Source organism: Choloepus didactylus, chromosome 19 (genome assembly GCF_015220235.1).
Source record: "Choloepus didactylus isolate mChoDid1 chromosome 19, mChoDid1.pri, whole genome shotgun sequence".
NCBI lineage: Eukaryota > Metazoa > Chordata > Mammalia > Pilosa > Megalonychidae > Choloepus > Choloepus didactylus.
Window position 1 is genome coordinate 43,725,228 of NC_051325.1, and position 10,429 is coordinate 43,735,656.

General features: G+C 40.3%; 1 long non-coding RNA gene across 1 annotated transcript; it reads right to left on the reverse strand.

Moving 5' to 3' along the window:
* Positions 1-2,189: 2,189 nt before the first annotated feature.
* On the reverse strand, positions 2,190-8,044 carry LOC119515382. Its single transcript, XR_005213021.1, has 3 exons — positions 7,930-8,044; positions 2,876-3,068; positions 2,190-2,386 (listed from the first exon to the last, which is right to left on the reverse strand). It is a non-coding gene; the product is annotated as an uncharacterized LOC119515382 (long non-coding RNA).
* Between the last annotated feature and the right edge of the window lie 2,385 nt (positions 8,045-10,429).

The window sequence follows — 10,429 nt, forward strand, 5'->3', positions numbered from 1 at the left end:
ATGTTCAACATCATTAGTCATTAGGGAAAGGCAAATCAAAGCACAATGAGATATCGCTACACACTCACTAGGATGGCTAAAGTGAAAAAGACACATAATGACAAGTGTTACAAGGATGTGGAGAAATTGGAATCCTCTCACACTGCTGTTGAGGTTGTAAAATAGTGCAGCCACCTTGGAAAACAGTTTGGTATTCCACAAAATGTTTAACATAGAGTTACCATATGATCCAGCAATTCTACCCCTAGATGATGTATCCATAAGAGAACTGAAAACATATGTCTGCATGGAAACTTGTCACAGGAGCATTATTAATAGTAGCCAAAAAGTGGAACAACCTATATGTCCATCAGCTGATGAATGGATAAACAAAACATGTTTCATACAATGGAATATTATTCGACCCTTAAAAGGAATGAAGCATTGAGACATGCTACTATACAGATGAGCCATGAAAACGTTAAGTGAAAGAAACCAAACCAAGCCATGTATTGTATGATTCAGTTTGTATGAAATGTCCAGAATATGTAAATTAGTGGTGTAGATTAGTAGTGTTGCCAGGGGCTGGGAAAAAGGGTAACTGGGGAGTGATTGCTAATGGGAATGGAATTACTTTTGGAGGTGATGAAAAGTTCTATAATTTGATAGTGGTGATGGATGCACAACTCTGAAAATATTAAAAATAAAACACCCACATTTAATAGTACATTTTTCTTTGTCTCCCTCATCCTTTCCCATTTTCTGTTGGGTGAATTTTAAAAATGAGTGAATTATATCTTTACAAAGCCATTTTAAAATAACTTACATTATTAAGTATAAAATATGCATCAGTCACCATGCTAAGTGCCTTGTATACATTATCTTCATTCCAGTTCTATGAGATAATATTACAATTCATTTTCATATTAGGAAATTAAGCTCAGGGATGTTGAGTAACTTTCTAGAGGTCAAACAGCCAGGATTCAAATGTACACTCTATAGCCTGTGTCAAAACCTCTGTGCCCCCTTGATCAAAGAGGAATAAAACAAGTAGAAGGAATCCTACCAACCAGACACATCGGTGTGTGGAATTAGAGGACACCCACAAACTCTTCTCCGATACTTTCAAGTATTGATCAATCCCATTTCAGAACCAAAGGCAACTAGTAATCTGCAATTGTTACTTATCTCCTACCTGACCATTTAAAACTCTTTTTAAGTTTTGCTACATATGTGTGTAGCCATAAACAATATATGGTACTGCTTATTTGTGTGTGAACATGTGAATGTTTTTACTTTTTATCAATGTTTTCATTCTCATAATAGTTTTAAACCTGTTTCTACTGTGTTTTCTATTTGCTATTTATTATTTTCTTTTTCCCCCTCATCTCTTCCCATTTTCTATTGGGATGACCCAGCTTATTTTATGCTTTTTTTTTTTCCTTCTTTACTGGTTTGGGATGTATACATTGTCTATTATTTTAGTAGTTACCCTTAAAGTTTTTAATATGCTTAATTGACAAAGTCTTAAGTTAGGAAAGCTGCCTCCTTTCCAAATGTCCAAAGGATATTAAAATTCTTTAACTTGGGTCTTTCCACCCTTTACCTTCCATTCTACTGGCTTCCAGTATTTTAATTTTCCCTATTTATCATCTATCCCCTAAATTAGGCATTATTATTACAATTATTATATTTAAAGTAATTTTTTAAAGATTTATCATTATGTTTACCAATGTCTTTCTTAGTCTTGCTTCTTATATTCTAATTCTTTCTTCTTGGATCAATTTTCATTTTACTGAAGTTTATCCTGCCAGAAGAGAGAAATAATTTATGTTCTGTGCTACACATATTATGTCTATTATCTCTTGTAATTGCCCCAGCAATTCTGCAGAATATAGATTATTATCCCCATTTTACAGGTAAGGAAAGAATGTCCCAGAGAGGAAAGTGACATGCAGAAGGAAAATCACAGAATAGATGCATTCCAGATGTAGCCAGATGTTCTGGGCAAATACATCTTTGGGTGACCAAAGAAGCAACATACTTAGAGTTAAACACAAACATCTTGGGCTAATCAAAAAACAATTAGGGGATTGTGGAGCCCTGGAAAGGGTTCTATGAATAGTATCAAAAAGGCCAGCTTGGGTTTAATCATACAATTTAAGAGAAAATATTTGGAAATAACCTTTTAAAATGGTTAGCTGCAGAGGTTTTATTTCAAGTTTTTAAAAGTCAGGGAAAAACATGTGACACCAAAACTCCTTCTGGGCTGATACATGATGACTGACGATGGTTGTGAGGATAATATTATGATATTCGTAATGAACAGGAAGGAGACTTTAATAATTCATCATGATCTTCAGTTGTTGCCTTCAGTTGTGTTTGCGACTTCTTGTGACTTGAAGCCCTTTGGGTTAATAATAATAATTTTAAAAATCTGCCCAAAGTCAATGCTAAACAAGCAATTAACAAACAAAACAACACTGACTATTAGACATGCAGCACTCAAGTTAATTCACTCAATCTGTCGATTGGTTCCACACTTCTCACAAGCATGAAATCCACTTTCAAAATTAAAGCTAGATCATTAAAACTGCAGCCTGTTGGCAGTGACACATTTTGCAGCTCACATCCACTTTGAAACAAAACTTGCAGTCATTAGAACGATGACAATGTGCTGAAAACACCCACAGACACCTTCCCAACATGCCCTACTCTCTCTGGCTTCCACTTCAGCAGATATTGGGTGCTCAAATGCACTGGCAGGTGTGGTCCAGTCTGCCATCTGACACCCCGGGTGAGAAGGCAATGGTACTAGACTCTCAACCCTGGCTACTACCCATCCTTAGGTGAGTGCAGGCAGAGAATCTCTTCTCCCAAATGAAAAATGTCTTACCTAATTCAAGGGATGGCTGTGCTGAGATTGCAGGGTCCACGGGGACTTGCTGTCCAAAGGGAAAACCAAAGTCAGAGAAGTTTGCTGTGACTGGCTGGCACTGAGGTGCCAAACCACATTCTGGTTCTAAGGCTGGCTAGCTGTTGTGATCTCAATCGCATGAGTCAGTCTTTCTGTGTCTTGGTTTACTGATCTGTAAAATGGAATCATAAGAAAGGTTGGCTGAGTGCAAGTGAAGCTCTTACTGAATGATCAGTAAATGTTAGATACTATTTCCATTATTTTTAATTATCACTGGTTCATAGTATTTCAATGAGCTGGAGATCTAGGTCAGAGTCAGATGTGGGTCAAAATTAGGGAAAATGAGAAGAGGTTTTCAATACTGGAGATCCTGTCTCTGGAGCTCTTTTTGAACACAACTGATTTGCTCCAATAGTACTACTATTACTTCTATTACCACCATTAGTAATGGTGATTGATAGTATTAATAATACTTAAATCACATAAAAATAAATAAGCATTTGTGCTACTTAAAATTTATTCAACGTAAGAAGTAAATATGTCCACCTGTTCATCCAACTTCACTCCTCCTTAGAACCACTCTTTTTTTTTTAAATTCACTTTTATTGAGATATATTCACATACCAATCTTCCACAGTGTACAATTGTTCACAGTACCATCATATAGTTGTGCATTCATCACCACAATTTTTGAACATTTTCATCACTCAAAAAAAAAAAAGAACAAAAATACAAGTAAAAAAAGAACACCCAAAACATCCCATCCTCCCCACCCCCACCCCCACCCCCATTATTCATTTAATTGTTGCCCCATTTTTCTACTCTTCTGTTCATATGCTGGATAAAGGGAGTGTGAGCCACAAGGTTTTTTTTCCAAATCACACAGTCACACCGTTTAAGCTACATAGTTATACAATCGTCTTCAAGCATCAGGGCTACTGGGTTGCAGTTCAACAGTTTCAGGTATTTTCTTCTAGCTATTCCAATACACTAAAAACTAAAGAGGGATATCCATATAATGCATAAGAATAACCTCCAGAATGACCTCTTGACTCCATTTGAAATCACTCTAGTAACACTCAATGAGTTGATGTGCCTAATCTTTCTGACTTTATAGGCATATCTATTTCTTCATCCTACATCTATATCCATGTCTATCTCATCTAAATTTTCAAATATACTGCTTGCATTGGGATCATGCAATGACTTAAAATTTGCTGATCTTGTAACTTCATGAACATATGAACCTATTAATTCACACAGATCTTCCTCAATCTTGTGATGGCTGCATACTAGTTTTACCTAAGTCTGGGTGTTCACCTGGCAACTTTTTTTTTCCTGTGGTTTAGCTAACATTTATACAGTGGTCAACAAGAAAGTTGCAAATGGAGTCAGCTTCCCTAAAACTCCATTTCTTGAATTAAATGTTTTCACCAGTTTCACTAAGAAAAGACAGTTAAAATACCTTGTATTGTTGGCTTTCTTGGTGCCCATCCTTCTTGATAAGTTAGTGCTTTGGTCTGATGGGCTGATGTGGACAAATCTACTGGGCTTCTGAATGGTCTCTGTGAGTGTAGACCCACGGGTGCAAGCCTAACGAGGCTAAAATATCAGGCTGTACATGTTCAAAGCTTTGTGTGGCAGAGCTTAAACTTCTACTCTATAAACCCCAAGGCCCTGTAATAATTGCTGCATGTTCCAGAATTTCCAGGACTTGCTCAAGTTTAAAAATGCAGTCTTATTTTCCCTTTATTTTCACTTGAATTTGACAGACTCATTTGGGAATTGGAAAGTATGGCCCCTACTACCTATTATAGCTAATTTATACTGAGGATTCTAGAAAAAGAAGCACATGCATGTACTTTAGTGGCTATATGTTATCTTTGTAAACAGATGAACAACAGCAACAGAAAAAGACCTGTAACAATGATGACTCACGAAGCAACCAGGAGGAGGAGGGACAGAAAGAAGAAGGGGAAAGAGATGAAACATTTTAGAACTTTGCTGTCCAATATGGTACCCACTAGTCACACGTGGCTAGTGCAGACTGAGATGTGCTAAGTGTAAAATGTACCTAGTATAAGAAAGAGAACGTAAAACATCTCATTAACAATTTTTATATTTATTACATGATGATATGATAGTATTTGGAATATATTTGTTTAAATGAAATTTATTAAAATTAATTTCACCACTTTCTTTTCACTTAACTGTGACTACTAGAGCATTTAAAATTACATATGTGGCTTGCATTATATTTCTACTGGATAGTACTTATTTCTTTAATGAATAGATGAGGATAATTTCTGTTTGATTACACATAAATAGTGTCTTTAGCAGTGTAAGAATGGTTTAAACATTGTGTCTTTCAAAATGCTGGCTAAAATATCAATTTCCCAAAACATTTTGCTCACATCGCTCCAAGGTAAGCTTCATCCCTGTCCCTAAGGCAACTCACATATTATGAATCCACGGATTCTAAATGAAAGCAGGCTCAGCCTACTGAGCCTGTGAGATGAAAGAAAAAAAAATTAATGTGACTCATATGGAAACTTGAGTTTGATTTAGAAAACCAGTGAGACATGTGACAGCCCCGTCCCTAAACAGACAAAATGGAAACTCAGAAACAAAGCAAAGTGGACTTAACAAACTATCAGAGAGGTCTCGTATTTGGAAGATGTGGCCCCTGTTACCTTTCTGGCACCTGTAAGCGCATATGGACACTATCATTTCCTAACCAGATGCTTCCTTCACACCCGTGAGATGCTTCACAGGGGCGGGGCCCGGAAAGCTCTCGGCTCTCACAGCCGCAGAGACTGATGTGGGAGCTGGTGGTCAGTCCTTACTATGTTGGCTGCCTCTGGTCTCCCCGTCTCCCCTGTCCATTGGGAACCTCTGTCAGAGGTCCTGTCTTCCCCTGTCCTGGGGCCCCTGCAGCTTACTCTCTGCTCTCTGCACTGCTCACAACTCCGTGCAAGTGGCAGTGGCCAAGATGCCTGGCTGTGCAGTGTTTGAGAAGGAAAACACGTGGCTCAGTGACATCCGAAGCCTGTTGCTGCCTGCTAAATTACAGTGTCGCTGGCCAGGGCTGAGGATACCTGCTGCAGTAACACATACCTCTCAACAAGAGAAGATGCTCTTTGTTAGAAACTGTTATCAGAAGTAAAGCGATAGTGGTGGTAGAGGAAAGGATTCCAGGGCCTCAAAGAGAGGGTGCGCTAATACAGCTTTATTATTAAATGCTCAGGAAACTAACATGGAATGATCCAGAAGGCATAAATACGATGGCCCTAGGAATCAGTGGCAGAGACTAAGAAGGGGTAGAGGAACATGAATTCTGGTGAGGCAAGTCTTGAGTGGGGAAGGGAGGGGGGAGGCAGAAAGCAGTAACATTAACAAGAATGTCGACAGCATCTCCTGACTACTGTTTATTGAGCACTCACTGTGCATCAGATACTGCAATAAGTGCTTCACATGCTTTGGCTCATGTACTTTTCATAACCACCCCATTGTTGTTCTCCCCATTTTACAGAAAAGGGAACTACAGCTCTGGGTGCTTGAGTTAGATGCTCAGTATCACACAGCCAGTATGTGGGTGTAAACCAGAGCCTGTGGAATTCCAAAGCTTCTGACTTTTCTACTGTGCCAAGAGACCAAGCTATGAACATAGTCTCTCCACTTATTTTTCACAAAGCTGAGCTTTGCTCTATGACCACTGTCAATCACGTTTGGCTGAGCCACAGCTCATAGAAAGTTGATCTGCACTTTGTCTGTATCTCTAAAGAGGTGGTTCTTAACTGGGGGCAATTTTGCACCCCCCCACCACCACCAAGGGGACATTTGGCAATGTCTGGAGATATTTTTGATTGCCAAAACTAGGGGAGAAGGAGTGATTACTAGCATCTAGTGACTAGAGGACAGAAATGCTGCAAACATGCTACAAAGCACAGGGTAGCTCCCCAATAACAGAGAAGTATCCAGCCCCAAGTGTCAATGGTGCTAAGGTTGAGAAACCATGCCCCAGAGGAAAGGCATGGCTATTTGTATGGCAGTCCTGCCTCATTCTACCCCATCCAGGCCATGCCACAGCTCGGTTGATCATTCATTCATTCATTCATTCAACAAGTTCCAGCTAAGTGGCCAGCACCACGCAAGGCTCTGTGGATATACATTAAGACACCCAATAATCTGATACACTTTCATCTGTCAAAAGTGTAGATGAAACCCATAACCACAGGTTTAAGTGGTGTGTCATGTAGGAACTTTCAGTAAAGAAGTTGTTGACACACAGTGTTTTTGAAAATGCAACACATTGCGTTAGACTTTACATGTTTTCAGAAAGATAAGAAGAAGATAAAAAAAGTTTATATTTCAGTTGCCAAATTTTTATTTGAAGTGAAATACATGCTTATTCTCTATCCTGGCACCATAATGCTTGGTTTTTGTCTAATTGAATTTCCCAAAAAGTACAAAGAGCTTTTGTATAACATTCAGAAATTTCTTTTAAATGTATCTCCAAAGAATTTCAACTTGTAACCTTACATGTTGGTTATAGAAGCTTATATTTGTTTGGGTGCTTGTTCTGGAGAATTACATTTTTTCATTTACAATTTAAACAATGCTTGTCATAAAAAGTGGAGTGTGCGTATCTATCTTATATTTATTAACCCATTGACTAAGACTTCACTAAACTTGTCCTTAATCACATCCATCTATGAGAACAGTGGCATTAAGCTAGCAACATTTTTGAAGGTCTTCCTCCTTGCACAGATTTATACAAGTAGAAAGTCAAAAGTAACTGGAAGAGACTAATTTTTTAAGACATCTCCCAAACCTTCTATATTGCTAGGAGTTCAATAGTTAGAAAAAATCAGACTCATTGCTGACCTCGGGAGTGAACTATCTGACAGGGGAGACAAACATTAAAGACCATCAAATGAAAAACTAAAACTACAACTGTCGCAACTGCAAAGACAGGGAGATCCAGAATAAGCATCATGACCCAGGAAGGGGCATTTGAGCTGAGAACTTACCAAGATGGGCTGCAGTTATCCCGGCAGAGGGGAGAGCGTGTGAGGCCGGGGCTCAGGAGGGCTCGGTGGGCCCGGCGGCTTCCGCGAAGGCGGTGCGAGGGGGCAAAGCCCGGTGATGTGGTCGGGGCAGGTTGCGTTGCGGAGAGTGCTCTGTTGTCTTGTGGTCAGTGTGGAACAATTAAAAAGTTAAAATCAAGTGGGTCAAGTGAGCAGATGTGCATTTCAGAAAGCTCCCTCTGGCCGCTGCGTGATGAATGAATCATTTTGGGAGCGGAGTGAACCAACGGGACCAGCTAGAGGGTAACTGGTTCAACCCGGATAGAGGGTGAATAGGGAACAGGATGGGGGGAATGGAAATGGAGAAGGATAGGTGGATTTAAGGAAGGTTTAGGTGGTAATGGATTGGCTGGACTGGGGATGGGGGTGGGAGATGGAGGTTTTGAGGACTTGCTCCTGGGTTTCAGGGTTTATGTGTCATGTATTATATCACAACAAAGACTATGTGATTCAAAATCTATGGCTAATCATATGGTAGAAATTTCGTGATACACCTGCCCTGTCTGCTATGAGGAAGAAAGGGGGAAAGACCTCTACCTCCCTAGGATGGTGCACCTTATTGCTAGCTGTCAGATAATGCCTTTAATCTAGAGGAAAACAGCCATCAGCTCTGAAACAGGAGGGGAAGTCTGGGAAATCTGAATATTTAATTCAAGGAATTCAAACCCTGCCAAATTTCAATCACAGCACAAACCTTTATACTCCCATTTCCTTCTGTGGCCATAATGACATGTGAAACAGGAAGGAGAAATCTTCTGAGAAGCGATTCCCCTCAGTGAGCACACTGGTCAATCCCCGCTGGGCTGTCTGCTGCAGCTGTTAATTTGCCTGGGAACAGCTTCTGCACTGATCTTGTGATGGATCTGATGCCAAGATCAGCCATTTAAAGCTTACTTGCATTTCTGCTTCTGGGACTTGACCTCTCAAAGGGCCAAGACACAGTGCATAGGTGCAGAAACTATCCACTATCCACAGGAAGGAAGTGGGGGGGGGTTGCCCAAAGTCAAGGAGGGGAGAGGGGATAACTGCAGGAGAGGTAAGGGGCTGAAGTCCTGTCTGATGCAGGCAAGGGCTCAGCTTGGGCCCAGGCAGTGTAGCCACTCTCCATGGGGCAATAACTTGGGTGTCTAAAAGAACTTTGCAGTCTGATCCGGGTTCAAATCCCAGCTCTGCAAGTTGCAAGCCATAAGGCAAGCCACTTCACCCCTCTGAGCCTCAGTCTCTTGAAAAATGGAAACATTTACTACTGGGAATGACTCTGAGGATGCAGTGATTTTGCCACAAGGGCTGCAAAGCCCTTGGCCTGGTTCCAGATCTGTCTGGCAAAGACCTGATTTTAAGGAGTGAAATGGTGCAGATGGGAGCTTACCTTTAGGCCCTGTCTCATCCTCTGCTCTCCTGGAACAACTCTCTGGGCTCCTAAAAGTCCATGCTCTTGGGTTCGGTGCATTAGCTGATTCAGTAAGTTTCTCTGTTGAACAAAGGCAAAGTGGCTGAGGTAGACATTTCGACGGGCTTTCCTGTGTAACACACACTCCTCTCTCTGACTCAGCTGGGTGAGGTAATGGGGTGTTAGTCACATGCACACTGAGTTGTTAGGGGATTTTGAACTACATCACTCCAATTGCTATTATTTCATCTATTAAAATTAGATTTTTTGCCTGAAAATTGTTTAGTGATAATAGTCCTGGACTTTCTTCCAAACACCATAAAGATTGCCTCTCAAATTTAGAAAATGCTGAATTTGTTGGAAAGTTTTATTAAGCTGTTTAGAATTTAAAACAGCAGCTAACAGCAAAGCAGTTAAGAAATAAACAGCATTTCAGGATGTTTTCCAGTTCCTTCATGAAGCAATATCTCAAGATCTTGTCACATTTGGAAAAGGAGACAGATCAAGTGCCTCAACATCCCCAGTGTCTTTAAGGCAAACATTCCGTCATTTGGAACAGTGAGTTCAATATTTAACAACGTGATTGCTTGATGAGTTCTATCCTAACATCTCAAAACTGGGAGACAACTCACAAGTCAACCCTCGGCCCTTTCCCCAAGTCAAATGAAAAATTCCTTTATTTTATAAAGAAGGGATGTTTCAAAGCTCTCCTTAGAAATTGCTTCCCTTGCAAGCAAACTCTAATCTGTGTTTTATTTCCATCACTCACTTCTGCCTGTGTCTGTCCTGCCAGGTGACCTGATGACCCAAAGATAAAGCCACTCCTTGATCTGAGAAAGTCTTCCCTTCTCTCTAATATAATCAGACTCTCCCCTTTCCCATGGCTTATCTTTCTTCTATCTTCCTCTCTGCAAATCTTTTCCCACCTTTTGAGGAACACGCTCCTACCTGTACTCAGTAATCTGGCCACCACATCCATCCTCTCCTTTGTTTGCATTTTCCCCTTGAATGAGGTTTTCATTCTGATGTCAGATCCTCTGCAGCTTCAGGTGG